Source organism: Juglans microcarpa x Juglans regia, chromosome 3S (genome assembly GCF_004785595.1).
Source record: "Juglans microcarpa x Juglans regia isolate MS1-56 chromosome 3S, Jm3101_v1.0, whole genome shotgun sequence".
Lineage (NCBI taxonomy): Eukaryota > Viridiplantae > Streptophyta > Magnoliopsida > Fagales > Juglandaceae > Juglans > Juglans microcarpa x Juglans regia.
In genome coordinates this window covers 7,530,411-7,555,405 of record NC_054599.1, presented here as the reverse complement: position 1 = coordinate 7,555,405, position 24,995 = coordinate 7,530,411, and the positions used below count along the sequence as shown (strand labels likewise).

General features: G+C 34.2%; 1 long non-coding RNA gene and 1 pseudogene across 1 annotated transcript; one reads left to right on the top strand and one right to left on the bottom strand.

Moving 5' to 3' along the window:
- The first annotated feature begins 535 nt into the window (after nt 1-535).
- LOC121258459 lies at nt 536-14,997 on the top strand. Its single transcript, XR_005939410.1, has 4 exons — nt 536-820; nt 6,195-6,201; nt 13,997-14,001; nt 14,986-14,997. It is a non-coding gene; the product is annotated as an uncharacterized LOC121258459 (long non-coding RNA).
- Nucleotides 14,998-18,284: 3,287 nt separating this feature from the next.
- Nucleotides 18,285-21,594, bottom strand: LOC121258656 (annotated as a pseudogene).
- Between the last annotated feature and the right edge of the window lie 3,401 nt (nt 21,595-24,995).

Sequence of the window (24,995 nt, the reverse complement as noted above, 5' to 3'; positions counted from 1 at the left end):
AGGACTTGGATTGAAAATATTCTTGATCCTACTAAACTAAATCTCTTTGATGAAGAAGCACATCATTTTCAGATCTTTGCTATTGTGGCAATGGATAATATTTGGCTCACTAGAAATTAGAAAATTCATGAGAAGGCAACATAGCAGTAGAACAATTTGTCAAAAAAACCTTAGACATGTACCAGGAACAGTGTAAAGCATGGGAGTGAAAATGTTCAGAACTCAATTCAAATTGGAATTGGAAGCCACCTGAATTCGAAGACACCTACTCCATCACATTTGATGCTACAGTGAGACAACATGGTAGTATATTAGTAGCAGTTTGCATATCAAACAATGGACAAGTTCAATTTGTAGTGACAAGGTTTCTATGGAGTACAGATTCAAAATAGAGTGAAGCGAAGGCAACCTACATAGGATTTCAAGAAGCATTCACAAGAAATATCATAAAAGTGATCATAGAAGGGGATTCACTGAATGTCATCAACAACATTAATCATCCACAAAATCCAAACAATTGGGAATCAGAAAGAGTAGCAAAGGATACCAGATTTTTGTTAAAAGATCTAGAAGAATGGAGAGCAGTCAAGATATATCGATCACAAAATCGATGTGCGCATTCAATAGCACAATGGGCATATTCCAACAATAAGTTTGGAAAAATTCCTCTGATAGAAATACCGTCATGTTTATTAGCTTTTCATAGTGGGAAGGACCCTCCCTTAGGTATTAGAAGCATGATCCATGAGATGGTCTGTAATATAATCTACTATTGTACTAATGTTTTTCTCTAATGAAGTCACTTTAGAAAAAAAAAAATGTAAATCAAATATGCACTTAGCTTGGTTAAGATGCAAACAATGTATATTTACGTGAACATGCACTCCATGAAAGTATGTTAAATTTCCCAGGTCCCTCATATTGAAATCTTTCTATAGACTTCAACTAGCCGGTAATGCTAGCTTGAACTGTATGACCCCTTTACAATGATATCATCCATATAGATGAGTATATCATGTCCTTGGGTTGTTCAGGATAATGGGTCGAGTATATGGCCTTATGCAGCCTGCAAACATGTTCAGGATATTTAGTATCAATAAAGCTTTTAGGTTGTTCCTTCTAAGACTTTTTTAGTAAGGAAACTATGAAGAAAACCAATTGATACATCCAGTTACTTTATACGCCAATTAAAGCGTAAAGCAAGAGCCAAGAGGACTCAGATCATGGCTGGCTTAATGATTGGACCGAATGTTTCAGTGCAGTCTCAACTGATCTATCCCTTTATTTAAAGCCTTTAGCAACGCTCTAATACTAAGAATGGAAATAGTATTGAATGGAAGGCATGGATAATAGTTCGTGTCGAGATACTTATATTTACAGCTAACCGTGTACGGTTGATAAGTAATTACAAGTGATAAGAATAAGCAGACTACAACTTTGAGAAAATGATGAGTCTATGGTCAAAGGCAACTATCTATACATGATAGAGTTTGACTTGGCTCCTTGCACATATTCTGGTGCTTCTTGTGTGGACTTGGTGCTGGACTCCAGTGCTACATATTGAGATTGACTTGAACCTTCGTTATAAGTTTTTGGATATGTAATGATTTTACATAATATTAAAATAAAAATCTTAAGTTCATATTCTAACCTACACTTCATTCAATTAAATAAATATTTTATACATCGGTTTATTTATTAAAGAGAATCTAATCCACACGTGAGAATGAGTTTTAAAGATATAGTACAAATATTAAGGTCTCGTTTGGATTCAGAGTTGATATCAATTCATCTCATCTCATTTAATTATTATAATTTTTTAAATTTGTATACAAAATATAATAAACAATTCAATTTTTTTAAATTTTAAAATAATAATAATATTAAAAAATAATATTCTAATAATATTTTATTCAACTTTTATCTCAATTTTCTCATCTCAACTCACTATTCAAATCTCATCTTATTCTTTTCCCTTCCTTTAGTTTAAGGTTTTAAACAAGTAGTAATTTTACCTTCATGATCGTGGTCGAACTTGTTGCCTATTCAAACCGATTGCCCCTATTTTGGGAATCAACTTTTGGAGACTTCAATAATCACTACATCTGTAGTACTGGTTTTCAAAAATTCCAAATGATGAATTTGTTACGGTGAAGTTAGTGTTCGAGGGTCTGAATCACTTGCGAGGTTTGAACTTTGAACAGTTTTGCATGTCGGCAACTGAATATAATATTAAAAATTAATATTTTAATGATATTTTATTTTATTTTATTTTAAATTTTTATTTAAAATCATTTTATTTTATCTTACTATCTAAATAGATCTTTAAAAGCAATAATATTAATAAAATAAAAATTATTTCATTCCATTTATTATCCAAAAGAAATTTTAAAATGAAATAAAAAATAAAAAAAAAAAACTAGGCTTTTGGGTGTTTTTTCGTGAACAATGACCGAATGCAAATTGCAAAATAACAAATAAAATGTACCGATGGTTAATTTCTGTGCAATTTTTTTAATATTAAAAAAATGCATAGAAATATTAAAAAAAAAATGCACAGAAATGCAAGTCGGTCCTCGTAGCGCCCTCCTTTTTGGAATTGGGAGGCTATGGATGACTTTGTTTGGGTAGCGTGATCACTCAATTGTTATTTAATATTTTATTATTATTTTTTATTTATTTTTTATTATTATTTGTCTACCCAAACGTATCATCGACAACTAAGAGCTGTACTAACTACTAAGTGCAGAATGGCATGAATGCTGCGTAGTCTTTTTTTGACAACGACTGCGCATTACAAAAGGTCCCCCTGCTACGCTCACCAGCACGAGATGGTTCCGATAAGAGTAAAAGCTTTTATTTTTTTTATTCATTTTGTTTATATTCTAAAATATATATTTTTTTAAAATAAAAATTCACAAAATTATTAAGAAATATTTTTTTAATCATTAAATAAAAAAATTGAAATAAGATTAAAGATAAAAGTTGAATAAAATATTATTATAATATATTTTTTAATATTATTTTTGTTTTAAAATTTAAAAAAATTGAATTGTTTATTCTATTTTATATTAAAATTTAAAAAAATTATAATAATTAGATGAAATAAGATAAGATGAATCAAGAGAAATTATAAAAACCATCCACTACACCTTTTTACTTAAGAAAATGCACATCGGTATACTTCTTCGCACCACCACTTGCTTTTATTGCTAGTTTAGGAATTACTTACCGTCTTGCTTAACCTAAAACAGATAGCTCTATATGGATAATTTGATAAGCCAATCAATTGTGATGTTTTGCATAGACAATAAAAAGAACTTATTATAAGGCTCTTATTGTTTACTCAGCCAAGACTTTCTTTCATTATATATATTTTTATCCTAAGATGACAGTCTATCTTTCGTGAATCCATAATTCTTTTTTTTTTTTTTTTTTTTGAAAAATAATTCTTCAACTGTGGGCGCAAATTACTAAAAATAACTAAGAAAATTAGATTGATATGATATTATTTTTCATTTTTTGGAAAAAGAAATGAATTTTATTAGAATATGTTGATAAATGATAAAGTTCTAAGAGATAATCAGAGTAGTGAATTAGATCATTCGTTTAACATGTTTTAGTTTACGAATTTGATTTTGAATTTCAATTTGAATATTGATTGTCTTTAACTATTAGTATTAGATGTCTAAGAATTTACTGAATTTTTTAATGAGATTAGAGTCTAGACTATGACTCAAATTCTATTAAGAGAACACCTACGACTTTTCGTTATCCAAACCTCTTCTATATGGTTTCTTTTTTCTTTTTCTTTTTCTTTTTTTTAAGAGCCGATATCTACATGTCCAACAATGGCCTCGTCCCAAGTTTATTGATAAGGCCTCATTTGTAGCGAAGGAATACCGTAGTTATAAGCCAAGCATCTGAGAGATTACAGGTAAGAACAATAAAGTCCTCTTACATACAAACAAACAAAAGCAAAACACAAAAAAATAAAATTCCAAAAAGTCTAAACAAGCCTATCAGACGCAACACAGGTAAACCTAATAGGCCTAAGTAGATAAAAAAAAAAATGCTAAACAGGCCTAAAAGATTATAAACGAATGGCGGAAAGACCCAACTTATCTACCCGAACAATATCTTTTAAAAACGGAGGAATTTGTTGGCTCGCCTCATAAATAATATTTCTTCCCAATTCTCCTTGCTTAGCCAGAAAACCTGCAACTTGATTTGCTTCCCGAAATTGATGGATCACTCTAACATTAAGCCCCTCCATCTATGAGATTAACTCATCCCAAAAGTCCCATAAGTACCACAGAGAACTTCTCCTTAACCGGAACCACTCCACTACAACTTTAGAGTCACTTTCAATGATGATATCAACATAGCACAACCTTTTACACAACTTCACTCCCTCCGAAAGAGACTTCAGTTCTTATCATCTCTTATGATGCCACCACCGCCCTGAACTTTTGGGATTTCCACGACATCTACCATCGCAATTCAATTTGATCCAACCCCTCAGAGGCTTCAACCAAACTACTAATTTTTGTTTTCTTGCTAACATGGCCAGCCTATCCAGCTGAAACTCATCCAATAACAGAAGGTCTTGTAGAGATAGAGGCTGAGAATAATTGATTCTATCTGCAAGCGCTTTGATCCAAAATCTCATCGTCCACCAAACTTGTTCGGCACTATCTTTTACCCCTTCCATTCTTGCCTTACAACGTCTTCTCCAGAGACTCCAAACAATTAGGCAAGGAATAACACCAATGAAAAAGCCTTTTGGCGTTGCCTTTTTTGCACAAATTACCCATGCTTAGAGTCGAGCTTTCAATGATCTCTGCCGCATACAAGGAACTCCCAGAATAGCACTAGCTCGAGTCCATACCTCCTCAGCTAATTCCTGAATATAATACATGGTCAATAGTTTCTTAAATTTTTTGGCTAAGACAATCACAAGCCGAAGCCAAAGACACTCCTTTCTTTTGCACTCTTACATCCACACTAAGCCCGTTAAACCAAGCTTTCCATATACAAAGAGACACCTTCTTCGGTAATATACCATTCCATAACCAATCATGCAAGGTAACAAATCACCCTTGTTCCGAATTATCTCCCAAGTTGTGGTTGTTGAAAATTTTCCATCTATAGTTGGTTTCCAAACCCATATATCCGACCCTTCCCGAATGCATAACCTAGGCTGAATAATTTCTATTGTAGCCATCTCTCCCACAAGCTCTTTTAACCGATCAACATTCTAAAAATTATTATCTCAGCAATCTCTGATACACAGATTAATATTTTGAAAAATTGCAACTCGTACAGATAAAGGGCCTGAGGCCAACCATCGATCATACCAAAAGGAGGAATTGTCCCTCGCACAATAACTCTTATATTATCCGTGACCTCCGGTAAATTAGAGATGATGGACTTCCAAAATCTAGAACCTTGTGGTCTTCCAACATGCCTCATAACTTGGTCATTTCTCACATATTTAGCTTTAAAAAATTCCACCCATAAACTATTTGTAGTTAGAAGCCGAAAAACAAATTTCATATGCAAGGATCGTTGAATTACTTTAAGATATCTCAGACCCAAACCCCCCTCTTTAGTGGGTTTACAAACCTTCAGCCAAGATCGCCAGTTCACCTTCCTCTTTCCATCAACTTCACCCCAAAGAAAATTTGCCATTATGGAATTAATACGAGATATAGTCATCATCTGAATGTTCAATACCGATAATAAGTCAATGGGCATGCTAGATAGGACATGTCTCAATAATATTAAACAACCGCCTTGCGAGAATAGTTTGAACTTCCATCCTGCAGCTTCTTTTCAAATTTTTTCAACCAAAGGTTCCATTATACGATACGTCAACCTTCCCAGAAACAAAGGTGCACCCAAGTACGTCATCAGAAATGAACCTTCCTTGAACCCTGTAATCCTTAACAAACCATGCTTACGTGGATTATTGATCAGAGTAGACATGAAAAGGGCTGAATTCTTTTTACTAATTCTCTACCCGACCATTTTTCATAGGTAGCCTGAGTGTCCACCAGGGATTTAATGGATTTTTTCCTTCTATTAGCAAAAATCAACAGATCATCAGCATATAATAAATGCGAAACTAGAGGAGTCCCAACAGGGTGTGAAAAAGTCCCAATCCAACTTGTGGCAAAATTCTTCTTAAGAAGTCTAGTGAGGACTTCCTCCATCACAATAAACAAATGAAGTGATAGCGGATCCCCCTGCCTTAATCCTCAAGATGCTTGGAAATAGCCTTTATATGTCTCATTCATCATCACTAAAAACCACGGGGACTTCACACAAACTTCAATGAGCTTACAAAAATTATTAGAGAAGCCGAAGGCTTGCAACACCTCCAAAAGAAAGCCCCAATCAACTTTATCATATGCTATGGCCATGTTGATTTTCAACATCACATTTCCTTCCACAGTTTTTTTATTCAGAGACTGGACCATTTCCTGTGCAAGCGAAATATTTTCAAAAATACTTCATCCTAGAACAAAAGTCACCTTGTTCATGAGAGACCAAATTATGAATAACTCGAGTCAACCGACTTACAATAATTTTGTAAAAAATCTTATAAGCCACTAAGCACAAACTAATGGGTCTAAATTTATTAAAACTCGAGGAATTAGACACCTTTGGGATTAATACAATAAAAGATGAAGAATAGAACCTGGGAAGTGTCGAACCACTGAAAAAATCTCTAGCTACCTCCACCACATCTTCCTAGACAATATCCCAGCAAGTCCTAAAAAAATCCAAACTAAAGTCATCAGGACCCAAGCTGCTTTGTTTCGGAAAAGAAAAAATGGCGTCTCTGATTTCTTCTTCTGATGGCTCATTGTATAGCAACACATTATCCTCCTCCGAAATAACTCTATCGAGAGTATCTGATAGATCCCATCTCTCTACATCATTCGGCTCTGTTAGAAAACCTTGTAGAAATCTAAAGCTGCCTCATGGATTTCTTCAGCATTATTCAGAACTCGACCATCCGAGAGCACCATCTTAGAGATGTGACTCCTCTTCCATCTCTGATTAATAACAGATTGGAAAAATTTAGTATTTTGGTCACCTTCTATCATCCATTTTTTCTTAGCAATTTGACCCAGCTGTATAGCTTCTCTTTCTTCCCAATCTCTAAGTTCAATTTTCATAGCCAGATAATCATCTTCAGCCTCTTTTGAATACCTAGTTTGCAAATTATTATCTAGATATTCAAATCTTTCCTCCAGTACTCGAATGTTCTCTTGTACTCTGCCAAAAACATTTTTATTCTAACCCCTCAAGTCTAACTTAGTGCGTTTCTGTCAAATAGCAAGTTTCAATAGGCCATGAGCTGAATCTGGTTGGTTCCAAGCCTCCTTCACACAAGACAAAAAATTATCATGCGAACACCACATATTCATGAACCGAAAAGGGGCCTGTCCATAAGAAGAAAAAGGTGTCTCCAGATATAATAACATAGGGCAATGATCAGACGATTTTCTATTAAAAAACTCAACCTTCGCCATCGTAAAGTGAATGGAAAAAGAATTATTGCTAACCACTCTATCTAATTTAGCCCAACTTCTCGATGCTCCTACATGTCCATTACGCCATGACATGGAATGACCACTACTAGTGGTTTCAAGTAATCCACAACGGTCTAGACACTCATTAAATTCGGTCATAGAAATAAAAGGTCGTGGGTTGCCACCAATCCTTTCCGAATCTGAGCAAATAGCATTAAAATCACCCATGACCACCCAAGGATGATCAGTCATATGCCTCTCTTCCAATTCTTTCCAAAGCTCTCTTCTTTCAACATAAATACATTTAGCATAAACAAAAGTAACAAGAATACGTTGGTTAGCCAAGACATACCAACCAGAAACGGATTGGGGGCTGCAAAACAGTACCTCAAAACCATCTTGCTCCTTCTAAAATATCCATAATTTACCACCTTCATCCTCATTCAACTTGAAAAAATGAAAATTCAAAAAATTCCCAAGATCACCATATGTTGTTTTCTAACAAATGGTTCAGCAATCGCCATAAAAGAAACATTATTCCTGTTTAGCAACAATTTCAACATTTTCCTAGATCGTCCCAGCCCTCAGACATTCCAGTAAAAAATTGTATGAATCATAAATTCAGTTTTTTAAACTGAGTATGAACATGTTGGGACTTCCTCACTGTCTTGTCATCCTTTAACTTTTCTATTCCAGCAGCCACACGAGCGTCTCCTTCTGATTCATAAGCTTTATCTTTGCCCATAACCAACAATATTTCACCTTCTTCCTTAGCCGAGGAATAACCCACATCTAAATCTTTTTGGAAATGTTCAATGCTTGACCCTCTGTTCATCCCTAGAGTAGTCGGTTCATTGGGATAATCCTCTGTTTGCACCATGTGAGTAACATTAATTGATTTATTAGAATTCCCCTTGTTCTCATCTTTTTCATCATCTATTTGGTTTCTCGCAAATTAGATACTATTACGGTAACATCCAAGTAAGGAGGTCATCTCCTCACTCTTTATAGTCAACCATATATCAAATTTTATTTCTTCTCATTGGTCCTCACACTAAAATCTTTGTCTATCTAATGACCAGCTCGATAATACTTTGGGATATTTGGATCCTCCTAACTGTCCAGGCCCACTACTAAGAAGCAGGCCCACGACTAAGAAGCAAGCCCAAAACTTTAGCCTAGGGTCAAGAGGGCCACATCTGAAGAGTCTGTAACTGTAACTACGCAGCAGATAACTACCATGAGATCAGAGTATTGATCCATAGTTAAAGGCTATTATCTTAAGGAAAATAACCCCTATAAAACAGGAGTTAGCTCTCCCCTCGATTAGTAAGGGATCATGAAGGATATACACCCGAGAATTATGAGTTACAATTACCATCACGCCACGTTCATGTCCTTCTATAAATAGTCTATGAGAGGTAACAAACAGAATCATCTTCATCTTTATATACATTTATTCTCACATAGTGTTACTGACTTAAGCATCAGAGTCTACCTAGGGCAACTAGTGCCGCCTCTTCAATGTTACGAGTCATTCATATAGTTGGTGATGTGAAGCACATCCTTTACACTTTGTTCTACCATTTGCAATAACCACCAATCATCTAATTATAAGATTTCAAAAGCAAATGAACTTCAAAATGGGTAAAAAGAAGAACAATTCAAAATAGAAAAGGAAAATGAATTGAAACAGCAAAGAATAATGAGATCATATCAACACAACAATAGATTAAAGTACCAACTAATAAGAATCATCATCTAGTATAGCTAGATTTGACCATGTGGATGGAAGGCTATGATACAACTCCATGTATAATTATAATTCCACAATCCATACAACTCCTTGGTAAGGCAAATTAACCTGCATCAGGTTCGGAAAGTAATTAAGCATGAGAAATTAAACTCTTTTTTACTTCAAAATGTATATAAAGGGAAAGAAAGACTACAATTGTTTCAAAGTATGCACTTAGGCCAAACACTATAGGGTGCCTCCTATTTTGTTCACACTCTTTATATGCATGGTATTTTATATATATATATATATATATATATAATTCTTTTTATAATCCCAGTTGAAATAGAACAAGGTTGTAACTAATTAAATAAGATAGAAAACTCCAAATTTAAAGTGTTTTATAGGAAGTGATGTTGGATCTTATATAAAATCTGGAAACACCAAGATCTCTTGTCAAATCCTTGTAGAAATATAAGAAAGAGAGATTACTTGTAGCCATTGAAGAGAAGAGCGCAACGGTATGATCTTTCACGTCCAAGATTCACTCTCTAGTAAAACTCACAACAATGAGATGTGAAGCATAGAGAAAAAGATGAATCTGGAGTGGAGACCATGACCTATATATAATATCCCGAATTTCAATTTTGTCCATCATAAAACAATATAATTACATGGGTCCTTAATGAGTCTCTACACATGAATTGGGCCCGTACCACTTTATGCTCATGACCTGACCAAAATTATGGGCTTCTAGAGATGTGTTAATGGACCGGTTATTTCACTTTATTGATCACATTTATTGGGCCTTACAAACATTATACAAACCTTATATTTAACAATTATACAATGCAAGATTGATAATCTATATGTGTCCATTAATTTAAATAATGCTAACAATCTCCCACTTGGACCACATTGATTTCTGGAAAAATCAAACATTGTAGACTTTATGTGCTCAAACTGTAATTGCCAAACTTTATGGATATCTCCTCGAAACAATATGGTTCATTGAGTAATATTAGTATAGGATCATTGCAGTCATTGTCACATTGACCGCAACATGACCCATCCATCGTCACAAACACCAATATCATCAACAACATAGATCAAATACATATGTATAGCATAGAACTTTCATGTAATGTGATCATTTATCATGACAATTTCCAACTGGTCCCTACATCATTCTTTTAATCCTTATGTATTTCCATAAATTGAAAGAAATGCAACCTTAGAATCATCAACAAACCAAAAGCACAATCACAATAAGTGTCAAATAAATAAAGTACGTAACAGACAAACTCCCACTAATAAAATATGTCACTAGGACTAATCACTCACATAATCCTTAAACACATTAGGTGGTAAGCCCTAAGTGAGCGGATCTGCAACCATGAGATTTGTACTAATGTACTCAATTGAAACTTGATGATTTTGAACTTTTTCTTTCACGACAAGAAATTTTATGTCAATATGTTTAGACTTTGATGAACTCCTATTGTTTTTAGAATATAACTCAATGGCCTTATTATCACAATAAACCTTTAGTGGATTCTCAATACCACGACTTGCAGACCGATAATAAAATTTTGCAACCATATTGCTTGATTGGATGCCTCATAGTAAGCAATAAACTCTGCTTCTATGGTATAAGAAGTTGAAAGCGTGTGTTTGACCCTTTTCCATGACACACCTCCTCCTGCCAACATGAAAACATAACTTGAAATGGATCTCCTACTATCGAGGCAACCGGCAAAATTGGAGTATGAGAATCCAATGATATCTAGATGTTGTGCCCTCCGATATGTGAGCATATAGTCTTTTATTCTTTACAAGTGCTACATTTCCTTTTTAGCAGCCTTCTAGTGATTCATGCCTGGATCACTCAGATATCTACCAAGCATTCCAACTACATACATAATATTTGGGTGTGTGCAAACCTGAGCATACATGAGGCTCCCTATAGTTGATGCATAAGGGATATCCTTCATGTATTTCTTTTCAATATTGTTGGGCAATGGAGCAAACTTAACCTGTCACCTTTTACAATGGGTGCATCCTCAAATGCACAATTTTGCATGTCAAACCTACTAAGTATTTTCTCTATATATGCCATTTGTGACAAGCCAATTGTACCACATGATCTATCATGATGAATCTGTATGCCTATCACAAAAGATGCCTTACCAAGATCTTCGTTTCAAAGTATTTTGAAAGAAATTTCTTAAGTTTCATGTAACAAGCCTATGTCACTAGTTGCTAGTAGAATGTCATTGACATATAATACCAAAATTATAAATTTTCTCCCATTGATCTTATGATAAATATATTGATCAACACTATTTTCCTTAAAACTAAAAGAGAAAATTACTTTATCAAACTTTCATACCATTGGCGAGATACTTGCTTTAAACCATAAATGGATTTCTTTAATTTGCAAACCAAATGATTCGATTCATCAGTCTTGAAGCCCTCTAGTTGTATCATATAGCTTGTTTTCTCAATTTCATCATTGAGAAAATCGATCTTTACATCCATCTGATGAAGCTCTAAATCATAATGAGCTACAAGTGTCAAAATGATCCTAAAAGGGTCTTTTGATGAAACTTAAGAGAAAGTCTCTTTATAGTCAATGTCTTCCTTTTGAGTATAGTTTTTTACAACTAGACGTGCTTTATACCTTTTGAAATTGTCTTTAGAGTCAAGCAATTCAAAAATCCAAACGTGATTTTCCTTCATAGACTTTAGCTTATCTAGCATTGCACCCATCTATTTTTAGGAGTTAGCACTTTGTTTGGCTTGATTGTAAGAAATTGGATCATCTTCCCATCCTATATCAAACTCATGCTCTTAGAGATAAACAATGTAATAATATGAAATTGTCTATCTCCTCTCCCTATTTGATCTCCTTAATGTCACTTCTTGTTGAGGTTCTTCATGTTCTTTTGTATTAGTTAGAGGCAACTCAGAAATGGTTTGATGATCTGCACCCACATATTGTACTATGACAGATGTGACCATCTCACCACCCTCAGTATTTGTTAGAGGTATTTCAATCTGTTCCTCTTCAAATACAATATCTCTGAGTTGTGTACTCCCACTATCCTGAATATTCTAATTGAATTTGGCATTACCCGTCCCAATAATAGTATTACTTGAAGGGAAATAAAACTTGAAACCCCTCGATCTCTAAGAATACCCAATAAAGGAGAAACTAATTGTTCTTGAGTTCAGTTTCATTTCCTTAGGCTTATAAGGTCTAACTTCTGCTAGACAACCCCAGACATGTAAATGCCTAACACTAGGCCCTTTTCCAGTCCATAACTCTTATGGGGTTTTAGCTATTATTTTACTAGGTACTTGATTAAGAAGGTAAAATGCAGTCTTTAAGGTCTCTCCCATAATGAGTCTAGTAAAGAAGAATGAAATATCTTACTTACCATATCTTTTAGGTTTCATTTTCATCTCTCAATTACACTGTTTTATCGTGGAGTCCCTAGCGCGATGTATTGAGGAACGTGCCACATTCTTCTAAGTACCTCGCAAAATGCCCAGGACGTTGTTCACCTAATTCATCATATCCACCATAGTATTTAGCACCACAGTCAAATCTAACGGCCTTAACCTTCTTATCAAGCTGATTTTCAACTTCATCTTTATAAGCCTTAAAAACATCAAGTGCTTGTGATTTTTCATGCATCAAATATAGATTAGAAATGATATTTGTAGTCATGAAGCACACAATCTCTTTGAAAAGAGTGAGTAAATACAGGACCTACATGAAAAAAAAATTAATAGGGGATCACACTCTTTTTCAAAGCGATTTTGCAGCACTTGTACACTCTATGACTGTATGTAATATTACTGCATATAAATACTCATAACGAGAATAATCATATATAAAAGTGATAAAATAAATATGACCATTTCAAGATGCCGTAGGGAATGGACAACAAATGTTAGTATGTTTCACCTCTAAGATGCCTACTCCCGTTAGCACTTATTTTCCTTATATTTGTTTTCTTTCCTTTTATACATTCAACACAGATTTCAAAATCTGAAAAATTAAGAGGACCAAGAACTCCAATCGACACAAACTTTTCAATTCTTTGTTTTGAGATATGTCACAACCGTTTGTGCCACAATATAGAGGTATTCTCATTTATTAATCTCCTCTTTATACTACAACTATTTACATGCAAGGTTTTGTTTGTCTTTAAGTGAGAGGAATCTAAGTCCAACAAATAAAGATTATCAATCAAAGAGCCAGTACCTACAACATTTGAATCTCGAAAAAAACTAAATTTCTCATTTCTAAATGAACAAGAATAAACAGATTTTTCCAAACAAGAAACAAAAATTAAGTTCCGTCTAGATGAAGGCACATAAAAAGTCCATCCAAATCCAAATAAAAACCATACTCAAATTTTAATTTGTACACTCCAATTGCCTCAACACTAACTTTATTGCCATCCCCCAAATAAATAAATTTTTCTGCATCATTTGGTATTGAAATAAAGATAGAAAAATCATCTTTCTTTGCAATCCACTTCTTATACTGGAAACAATTTTTTTCACATGACCATCCCTTTTGCAAAAGTAACAAATAGAAACCTTTGACTCACTCAAAAATTAGCAGCACAAAGGCTATCCCAAGTGTAGGAGGATGTCGCGTAATAATTATGAATAAATTCCTAGATCGTCTTCTCAGGAAAAGTTACTTAAAATCAAACTCATTTAAAATGGTGAAAATATTCACAAAGAGAAAATAAAAATAATGGTATGTGCAACGAATGGAAGAGTGCAACAAGAATGAAAAGGGCACTAGTCATGGACTAGATTCATATTTTAGATTTTTCGATGTCAAAATGAAATGTAAAAGACTAACAAATTGAAATTAACAATCAAAGAATCAACTAAACTGAACAATCTTAATTACTCTGAAAATTAAACAATAAAATTGAAATTATTTAAGTCTTAATTAAACTTTAATCAATCTAATATGCAATGGAACTAAGAGATTAATAAAAATAATCTAAGAATTAAACTAGATTAAAAAGTAATTGACAAAATACGAATTGAGAATTGAAAAGTCTCAAAATCAAGATTCTAGAGTTCATCCTTATATTCAAATCACAAATTCTCAAAATCAATCCATAGCAACTGTAATCATTGTTAAATGAAAGCTTAAAGAAGGTAGAAAAATAAATAACACAAAGTAAATAAATAGTAAATAAAATGCCCAAAAGTCTAAGCCAAATATATCAAAAATATTCCATAAACTTTAAACTGAAATTAAATAAAAAGTGGGGAATAAAAAGAGCATGCCAAATGAATAGAGATGGAGGTGGAAGGCAATGGAGTCAGTGGCAGATGAACCCTCGAGGAGTTCTTCAACTGTGCGGCGCTCCTATCTCCTTTTGCGTTCGTCTGGAAAAGAAATTAATTCCCTTGTGCTTGCGTGCAAAAACCCAAAGACCAGCTCTCCTTTTCGTCCGCCCAACCTATCCCTTTCCAACTCCATCAAGACCAAGTCAAACCAAAAGAACTACTAGCATGTGTCTCTCACGTCCAACTCCATGAATACCAAGTCAAACCAAAACTCCAATTGCATCGTCAGTCTGTGTGAAAGCCCATAGAAGAATAAAATTTCATTTGTGCCTAGCCGTTTGTGCATGCATTTTTTTCTCTTTTATTCAGCAACTCTTATATTTAAATAACATCTTCATTTAAATGAAAGAGTTCATTTGACTTTTCTTTGCATTTTTTTTTTTTTTGCCTAAAAAAATAAAATAAAATTAGAAATGAAATGAAATGAAATAAAATAAAAAAAAATAAAAAGAATAGAAATTGAAAAATATGTTGTGCATGTGACAGAACATTATCCAATTAAATCACAAGTTATAAAAATTAAGCATTAACTATGCTATAAAGAAATATAAATCACAACTCGGATTTATTCATCTTAACTATTTTTCCATCTAAAACCAATAATAATGTAATGAAATAAATAAAATATATTGGTTTTAAATGTATAAAATATGCAATAACTCAGCTTAATTACACTCCCCAACTAGTATTTTGCTAATTCTTGAGCAAAATAGTGAAAATTAATTGAGATGAATATTGCATAAAGATCAAAATTCAAACAGAAACAATCAAACACAATTCTGAATTCTCACAAAAGTGACACGTTACTACTCAACCCCAAGAAGTATACCCACCAAGACTATATCAACAATCTTTCACATAGAATTGAGGCAAACGTCCCATAACTCAAATGTGTGTGTAGAGCTAAACTAGTTGTGTGTTCTGGGACATTTGCCTCAATTTTATGTGAAAGATTATTGAGATAGTCTTGGAGGGTATAGTTATTGGGGGTTGAGTTGTAACGTGTCACTTTTGTGAGAATTCAGAATTGTGTTTGATTGTTTCTGTTTGAATTTCGATCTTAATGCAATATTCATCTCAATTAATTTTCACTATTTTGCTCAAGGATTAGCAAAATGCTAGTTGGGGGGTGTGATTGAGTTGAGTTATTGCATATTTTATACATTTAGAACCAATATATTTTATTTATTTTATTACATTATTATTGGTTTTAGATGGAAAAATAGTTAAGATGAATAAATTTGAGTTGTGATTTAAATTTCTTTATAGCATAGTTAATGCTTAATTTTTATAACTTGTGATTTAATTGGATAATATTCTGTCACATACACAACATATTTTTCATTTTCAATTCTTTTTATTTATTTATTTATTTATTTTTATTTCATTTCATTTCTTTTCTAATTTTATTTTATTTTTTTTAGGCAAAAAAAAAAAAGAAAAGAAAAGTCAAATGTACTCTCTCATTTAAATAAAGATTTTATTTAAATATAAGAGCTGCTGAGTAAAAGAGAAAAAAAGGCATACACAAACGGCTAGGCACAAATGGGATTTCATTCTTCTATGGGCTTTCACACGGACTGACGATACAATTGGAGTTTTGGTTTGACTTGGTCTTCATGGAGTTGGACGTGGGAGACACATGCTAGTAGTTCTTTTGGTTTGACTTGGTCTTCATGGAGCTAGAAAGGGATTGGCTAGGCGAACGAAAAGGAGGGCTGGTCTTTGGGATTTTGCACGCAAGCACAAGGGGATTAATTTCTTTTTCAGACGGATGCAAAAGAAGATAGGAGCGTCGCACAGTTGAAGAACTCCTCGAGGGTTCATCTGCCGCTGCATCCATTGCCTACCACCTCCATCTCCATTCATTTGGCTTGCTCTTTTCATTCCCTACTTTTTATTTAATTTCAGTTTAAAGTTTATGAAATATTTTTGAGATATTTGGCTTAGACTTTTGTGCATTTTATTTACTGTTTATTTATTTCATGTTATTTGTTTTTCTCGCTTCTTTAAGCTTTCATTTAACAGTGATTACAATTGCTATGGATTGATTTTGAGAATTTGTGATTTAAATATAAGGATGAACTCTAGAATCTTGATTTCGAGGCTTTTCAATTCTCAATTCGTATTTTGTCAATTACTTTCTAATCTAGTTTAATTCTTAGATTAGTTTTATGAATCTCTTAATTCCATTGCATATTAGATTGATTAAAGTTTAATTAGGACTTAAATAATTTCAATTTTATTGTTTAATTTTCAGATTAATTAAGATTGTTCATTTTAGTTGATTTATTGATTGTTAATTTCAATTTATTAGTCTTTTACATTTCATTTCGACATTCAAAAATCTAAAAATATGAATCTAGTCCATGACTAGTGCCCTTTTCATTCTTGTTGCACTCTTCCATTCATTGCACATACTATTATTTTTATTTTCTCTTTGTGAATATTTTCACAATTTTAAACGAGTTTGATTTTAAGTAACTTTCCCTGAGGAGACAATCTAGGAATTTATTCCAAATTATTACGCGACATCCTCCTGCACTTGGGATAACCTTTGTGCTGCTCATTTTTTAGTGAGTCAAGTTTTTGAAACTAGTTGTGTGTTCCTCATTACTAGTCATGATTTGTCATAGGATTTTTCAACCTTAAGATTAATCATTACTGATTCTAACTACCTTAAAGCCCAAGGGACTAGCGGTTTTCACACCAGCTCTGTTTTTAAAGGTTGAATACTCAACCCCCAAAGTCTTGGGTAACTGTTTCTAGCCCTTTTACTTTGGAAAGTTCACTAAGTCGCTTTTATCCCTCTTTTTTCTATTCTTTTCAAATCTTTTTTTTTTTCTTTTCTCTTTTTATTCTCTTCATTTTTTTTTTTTTTTTAAGTATGGCTCAGTGGTCTTGCAATTTACTTCTCCTGTATTAAATCAGTGAACAATAAATAATGAATACTATAAGTGTAAGCATGTGAACATGTCCTTCAAAATATGAGGCATCAAAAATCATGCTCTATGCTTAAGCTTGAAAATAAATATTCATAAAATGATTCCGCTCAACTACTCCACCAAGATGCTCAAATTTCACAAAATACCAGAAATGGAGTGTGTGTCAATCATATATGTATCAATGCACATCATATTAATTTTTTTTTTTTTTAAATCTGTGCACACACTCTACCCCCAACTAGTAAGAGACATGGTCTTCAATGAATCGAACGAAAGAAAACAAAGTGCACAGAATTAAGCAAGCAAAACAAAAGATCAACATGAAATATAAAATCAAAGCAAAACAACAAATAAAAATAAACAAAATGCAAGTAAAGAAAACTGTAAAGAGGGAAAAAATCAAAACACTTCCCTGAAATCTTGCACAAGCAAGATCTCTTCATGTGGATCAAAGACCTTCAGAAATGACTTTAGACGTTGTCCGTTGACAGTGAAGCAATTGCCATTCTTCGAATCGACAATGTCTACCACGCAGTGAGGATGAACCTTCTTTACAATATACGGCCCACTCCATCGGGATTTCAATTTACCAGGAAAAATATGTAAGCGAGAGTTATAAAAAAGAACTTCCTGGCCAAGTGTAAAATGCTTTGGATGAATTTTCTAATCATGTAGAATTTTCATGCGTTCCTTCGCCAGTTGAGCGTTGTCATAAGCATCCTGACGAGCTTCATCCAATTCATTGATTTGTAATTTTCTCAACCCTGAAACTTCATCAAGTAACATGTTAACATGTTTTATAACCCAAAGAGCTCGATGCTGAATATCAACAGGTGAATGACAAGTTTTGCCATAAACTAATCTATAAGGAGATATCCCTAGATTTGTTTTAAAAGATGTCCTATAACCCACAAAGTATCAAGAAGCTTAACTGACCAATCTTTCCTATTAGGATTGATAGTTTTCTCTAAAATGATTTTGATCTCTCTGTTTGTCAATTCTGCTTGCCCATTTGTTTGAGGGTGATAAGGGATAGAAACTCGATGTGTGATACCATATTTCTTTATAAGTGTAGAAAATGGTTTGTTGCAAAAATGAGAACCCCATCACTAATGATAACTTTAGGCATGCCAAAGCGAGTAAACAGAGATTGCAAAAATTTTAGGACAACACAATGGTCATTTGTTTTGCAAGCGACGGCCTCCACCCATTTTGAAACATAATCCACGGCTAATAAAATATGTGTTTCCAAAGGAAACTGGAAAATGTCCCATGAAATCTATTCCCCAACAATAAAAAAATTCTAAGGTAAGAATAGGGGAAAGAGGCATCATGTCTCTTTTGCTAATGGATCCCAATTTTTGACAAGGCTCACAAGCCTTACAAAAATTATAAGCATCTTTAAACATGGAAGGCCAGTAAAAACCGCTTTGCAAAATTTTAGTGACTGTTTTTTTTGCTGAAAAATGACCACAACATGCACCCATATGACAAAATATCAACACAGAAGAAAACTCATCATCAGGAATGCATCTTTGAATCAATTGGTCCGAACAATATTTGAAAAGATATGGATCATCAAAGTAAAAGTGTCGTACCTCAGAGAGAAATCGACGCTTATCTTGGGTGGACCATTCAGAAAGCATTCGCTCAGTCACCAAATAATTGACTATGTCAGCATACCAGGGAGCTCTATTAATCACAAACAGCTGCTCATCCGGAAAACTATCATCAAAAGGAAGGCTGACATTTGAAGAGGAGGATGATGGCAATCTAGAGAGGTGGTCAGCTACCACGTTTTCAACTCCTTTCTTGTCCTTAATGTTGATGTTGAACTCTTGAAGTAGTAGAATATAGCGAATCAAGTATGGTTTTACATCTTTCTTAGCCAACAAATACTTAAGAGCAGAGTGGTTAATGAAAATAATAACAGGAGAACCAAGAATGTAAGTCCAAAATTTATCAAGTGTAAAAACCACTACAAGCAATTCTTTTTCAGTAGTGATATAATTTTTCTGGGCATCATTCAAGGTTCTACTGGCATAATAAATCACAAAAGGTCTATTATCCACACGCTGCCCCAAAACAGCTCCTAAGGCATAATCACTTGCATCTGTCATGATTTCAAAAGGAAGGTCCCACTGCGGGGATAGCATAATAGGGGCAATGGTAAGCGATTTTTTAAGGATATCAAAAACTTTTTGGCACTCATCAGTCTAAACAAATTCAATATCATTTTGTAAAAAAGTGCACAAAGGTTTTGCAATAGAACTAAACCATTGAATAAACTGCCTATAAAAGCCAGTATGACCAAGAAAAGAACGAATATCCTTAACCCTCCTAGGGATATGAAGTTTAGATATTAATTCAATTTTTGTCTTGTCGACCTTTATACCTTCAGAAGAAACAATATGTCCAAAGACAATGTCCTGAGTAACCATAAATTGGCATTTCTCCCAATTAAGTAAAAGATTTTTTTCCTCACATCTCTGGAGAATACGTATCAAATTATGCAAACAACTATCAACAGATTTCCCAAAAATAGAGAAGTCATCCATGAATATTTCACAAATATCATCAATCATGTCAGAAAAAATATTCATCATGCATCTCTGAAAAGTAGCTGGAGCATTACACAAACCAAAAGGCATTCTGGTAAAAACAAAGGTGCCTAAAGAACAGGTGAAAGTAGTTTTCTCCTGATCCTCAGGCGACAACAATTTGATAATAACCAGAGTATCCATCCAAGAAGCAATAAAATGCTTCTCTAGCCACTCTTTCTAAAATGTGATCCAAAAATGGTAAAGGAAAATGATCATTCCTTCTAGCTGAATTAAGTTTTCTATAATCAATGCACATTCTCCAACTAGTAACCATTCTAATTGGAATCAACTCATTTTTATCATTTTTTACAATAGTTAAACCAGATTTTTTTGGTAGCACTTTAGTTGGACTTACCCACTTACTGTCTGAGATGGGGTAAATGATACCCACTGCGAGCAGTTTAAGCACTTCCTCTTTGACAATTTCCTTCATGGTAGGATTGAGTCTACATTGAGCATCACGAACCAGTCTAGCATCATCTTCAAGATGGATTCTGTGGGTACAAACAGCAGCATCAATACATTTGATGCCGGCTATTGTCCAACCAATTGCGCCTCGATGCTTTTTTAAGACTTCAATCAACTATGCTTCATCCTTCTAATTTAAATTTGAGGAAATCACCACAGGAAAAGTGCCTTCTTCAGGACCAAGAAACACATACTTTAAATCTTGAGGAAGTGGTTTCAGTTCCAACTGGAGAACTTCTTCTACTGAAGATTTAAGTATGTCTGGTGGTGGTAGAGTTTCAAACTGTGCTTCCATCTTGCGCCTGCAAATTGTATTTCAAGTGGTAAAGAAGAATATGCAAAACAGTCCAAAAATTCAAAAACATTTTCATCAACATGGTCAATTTTTTCATCAAGTAAAAATTCAGGTGTCTGAAAAATAAAATCATCATCAGAGAAAGGAAAAGTTGAGCAAATAAATTATGTTGGTGTCAAACTCTCCACAGCATTCAAATCACTTGTGTCATCAAAATGTGCTGGCATCTTGCAAGCATTGAAAACGTTCAACTCAAGTGCCATGTTTCCAAAAGTAAGCTTCAAAACTCCACTTCTGCAATTAATCAAAGCATTGACGTAGCTAGAAATGGTCTTCCAAGAATGACAGGAGCTTGGTAAATAGTGGAGGCTGAATACTGTATATCAAGAATTACAAAATCTACTGGGTAGTAAAATTTGTCCACCTGGATCAGCACATCCTTTTCAATACCCCTTGGCTCCTTAACTGATCTGTCAGCCAACTGTAGCATGATGGAGGTCTTTTTCAGCTCACCCAATCCCAACTGCTCATACACTGAGAATGGTAGCAAGTTCACACTACTCCCCAAATCAAGTAAAGCTCTCCCAATACGTGACTCACCGATCATAATGGAAATGTTGGGAGAGTCGGGATCTCCGAACTTCTGATAAGTCTCACTCAATATCAATGCACTGACTTGCTCCGTTAGGAAAGTTTTCTTCTTTACATTCAGCTTCCTCTTCACTGTGCACAATTCCTTCAAAAGTTTTGAATATGAAGACACTTGTTGTATGGCATCCAAGAGTGGAATATTAATCTTTACTTGCTAGAAAATCTCCTGAATCTCAGTGTGGTATTTGTTCTTTTGGCCAGCTGCCAATCTCTAAGGATAGGGAACCACAGGTTGGTACCCCTACTAGTTTCAGCATCTGCTCTCACAGGCTTCTTCAGCTTTGGTCTCACTACCTCTTGTTCTTTTTCAGCTTCACCAGTCTCTGCTGCATCTTCAGGTGTAGGAACAACTACATGTATGTCCATAGTAATCTCTGGTTGGGGAACTTCCTTTCCACTTCTCAAAGTAAGAACAGTCTTCGCTATCTCAAAAACCTCCCCCGAAACATTATGCACTTGTTGTTACTGTTGTCGATATACTTGAGGATTAGGCCGAGGTTGTTCTGGAAATTTCTCTTTCTCTAGAGTACTCAATGTCATGCTCATCTTATTGATGGTGCCCCGCAAGTCATTTATGGCCCGAGTGTTCTGATTGTTTGTGGTGGCCTGAATCTGCATGAATTGCTGAAGTGTATTGGTCATCTGTGTCATACTGTCATCTAGAGACTTCTTCGCAGATGATTGAGGCTGAGAACTCTGTGCAGCTATATGAGGCTGAAATCCTGGAGGTGCTACAAAAGGATAGCTCTGAGAACTCTGATATAGCTAATACTGGTGCTGAGGAGCAGCCTGATGAAATGGCTGCTGAGAAGGTGGTGGAGACCTGCCAAGTTGATCATTCCTCCATGAGAAATTTGGATGATTCCTCCACCCCGGATTATATGTATTGGAGAAAGGCTGATTTTGTGCTCTATTTAACCAGTTCGTTGATTGCATCTGTTCAGAGCCACTCTCCTGAAATATTAGCATAATCGAGCAATCTTGGGTCTTGTGGTTTGAATCAGCACATATAAAGCATGTCTCTACTATTTTCACGGCCTTCACATTTTCAATCTCCATGACCTCTAATCTTTTAGTCAATGCAGCTATTTGGGCTTGAATGCCAGTGTCCTCCTTAAGTTCATATTTGTCCCACCAGCAATATCCCTTAGTGGTTATGCTGTCAATGAAACTCGATCAGTATGAGTGTTCCATTGTTGTGCGCTCTCAGTAAGATAATCAAAAAATGACAATGCTTCATCAGGTTCCTTGCTAAAGAATTCTTCATTGCACATAGTTTGAACAAACTGCTTGCATTGTTGAGTGAGACTAGTCTAAAAATAATTCACCAACCTCCATGATTCAAAACTGTGATGTGGACAGATGTTCACCAAATCCTTAAACCTTTCCTAGCTGGCTAGGAAAATCTCGTCAGATTTCTGATTGAACTGGCTGATCTGCTCTTGTAAATACTGAATTCTCTGAAAATGAAAAAACTTTTGTAAGAACTCACGCTGCATATCAGACCAACTAGAAATAGAATTAGGCCTCAAAGAATTAAACCAAATATTCGATTTATCCTTCAAAGAGAAAGGAAATAAATGAAGTCAAATAAATTCATCAGTAGTGGCTCTATTGATAAAAGTAGTACAGGCCAACTCAAAATCTGTTAGGTGCTGATAAGGACTCTCAGAATCCATTCCGTGGAACTGAGGTATTACTGACATCATGCCATGCTTAATGGAAAAATTAGGTGCATCATCAGGTAAATAATGCATGATGGTGTAGTGGTGCGAGTGGGCTGCAAATAATTCCTGAGAGTGCGTGGTGCAGGTGCAGCCATGGTTTGTTCAATTTCAATGTCCTCGTCTGTAGAAAAAACAGAAGAGCTATCTATCTCTGAGCTGTGTATACTACTCTCAGTGCTCAATGTAACTTTAACCAACCTATTTAAATTGTCTCTCTCTCACCCATGACATTAAACATCAATCCAAATAGCATAAGTAAGGTTCAAGTGACTGAGTAGTAGGTGACAAGTGAAATGTGTAATAAGAGATCAGAAAGTGAAAGAAACATTTGAAATAAAAAATAAAAAATAACGAGTCTAAATTTACGTCAAGCAACTGTCCCTAGCAACAGTGCCAAAAACTTGACTCACTCAAAAATAAGCAGCACAAAAGCTATCCCAAGTGAAGGAGAATGTCGCATAATAATTAGGAATAAATTCTTAGATCATCTCCTCATGAAAAGTTACTTAAAATCAAACTCGTTCAAAATGGTGAAAATATTCACAAAAAGAAAATAAAAGCAATGATATGTGCAATGAATGGAAGAGTGCAACAAGAATGAAAATAGCACTAGTCATGGACTAGATTCATATTTTTAGATTTTTCAGTGTCGAAATGAAATGTAAAATACTAACAAATTGAAATTAACAGTCAAAGAATTAACTAAACTGAACAATCTTAATTAATCTAAAAATTAAACAATAAAATTGAAATTATTTTAGTCCTAATTGAACTTTAATCAATCTAATATTCAATGGAACTACGAGATTAATAAAACTAATCTAAGAATTAAACTAGATTAGAAAGTAATTGATAAAATACGAATTGAGAATTGAAAAGCCCCAAAATCAAGATTCTAGAGTTCATCCTTATATTCAAATCACAAATTCTCAAAATCAATCTATAGCAATTGTAATCACTGTTAAATGAAAGCTTAAAGAAGCGAGAAAAATAAATAACACAAAGTAAATAAATAGTAAATAAAATGCCCAAAAGTCTAAGCCAAATATATCAAAAATATTCCATAAACTTTAAACTGAAATTAAATAAAAAGTGGGGAATAAAAAGAGCATGCCAAATGAATAGAGATGGAGGTGGTAGGCAATGGAGGTAGCGGCAGATGAACCTTTGAGGAGTTCTTCAACTGTGCAGCACTCCTATCTCCTTTTGCGTCCGTCTGAAATAGAAATTAATCCCCTTGTGCTTGCGTGCAAAAACCCAAAGACCAGCCCTCCTTTTCGTTCGCCCAACCTGTCTCTTTCCAACTCCATGAAGACCAAGTCAAACCAAAAGAACTACTAGCATGTGTCTCCCACGTCCAACTCCATGAAGACCAAGTCAAACCAAAACTCCAATTGCATTGTCAGTCCGTGTGAAAGCCTATAGAAGAATAAAATCCTATTTGTGCCTAACCATTTGTGCATGCATTTTTTTCTCTTTTATTCATCAGCTCTTATATTTAAATAACATCTTCATTTAAATGAGAGAGTTCATTTGACTTTTCTTTGCATTTTTTTTTTTTTGCCTAAAAAAATAAAATAAAATTAGAAATGAAATAAAATAAAATAAAATAAAAAGAAATGCATGTGAC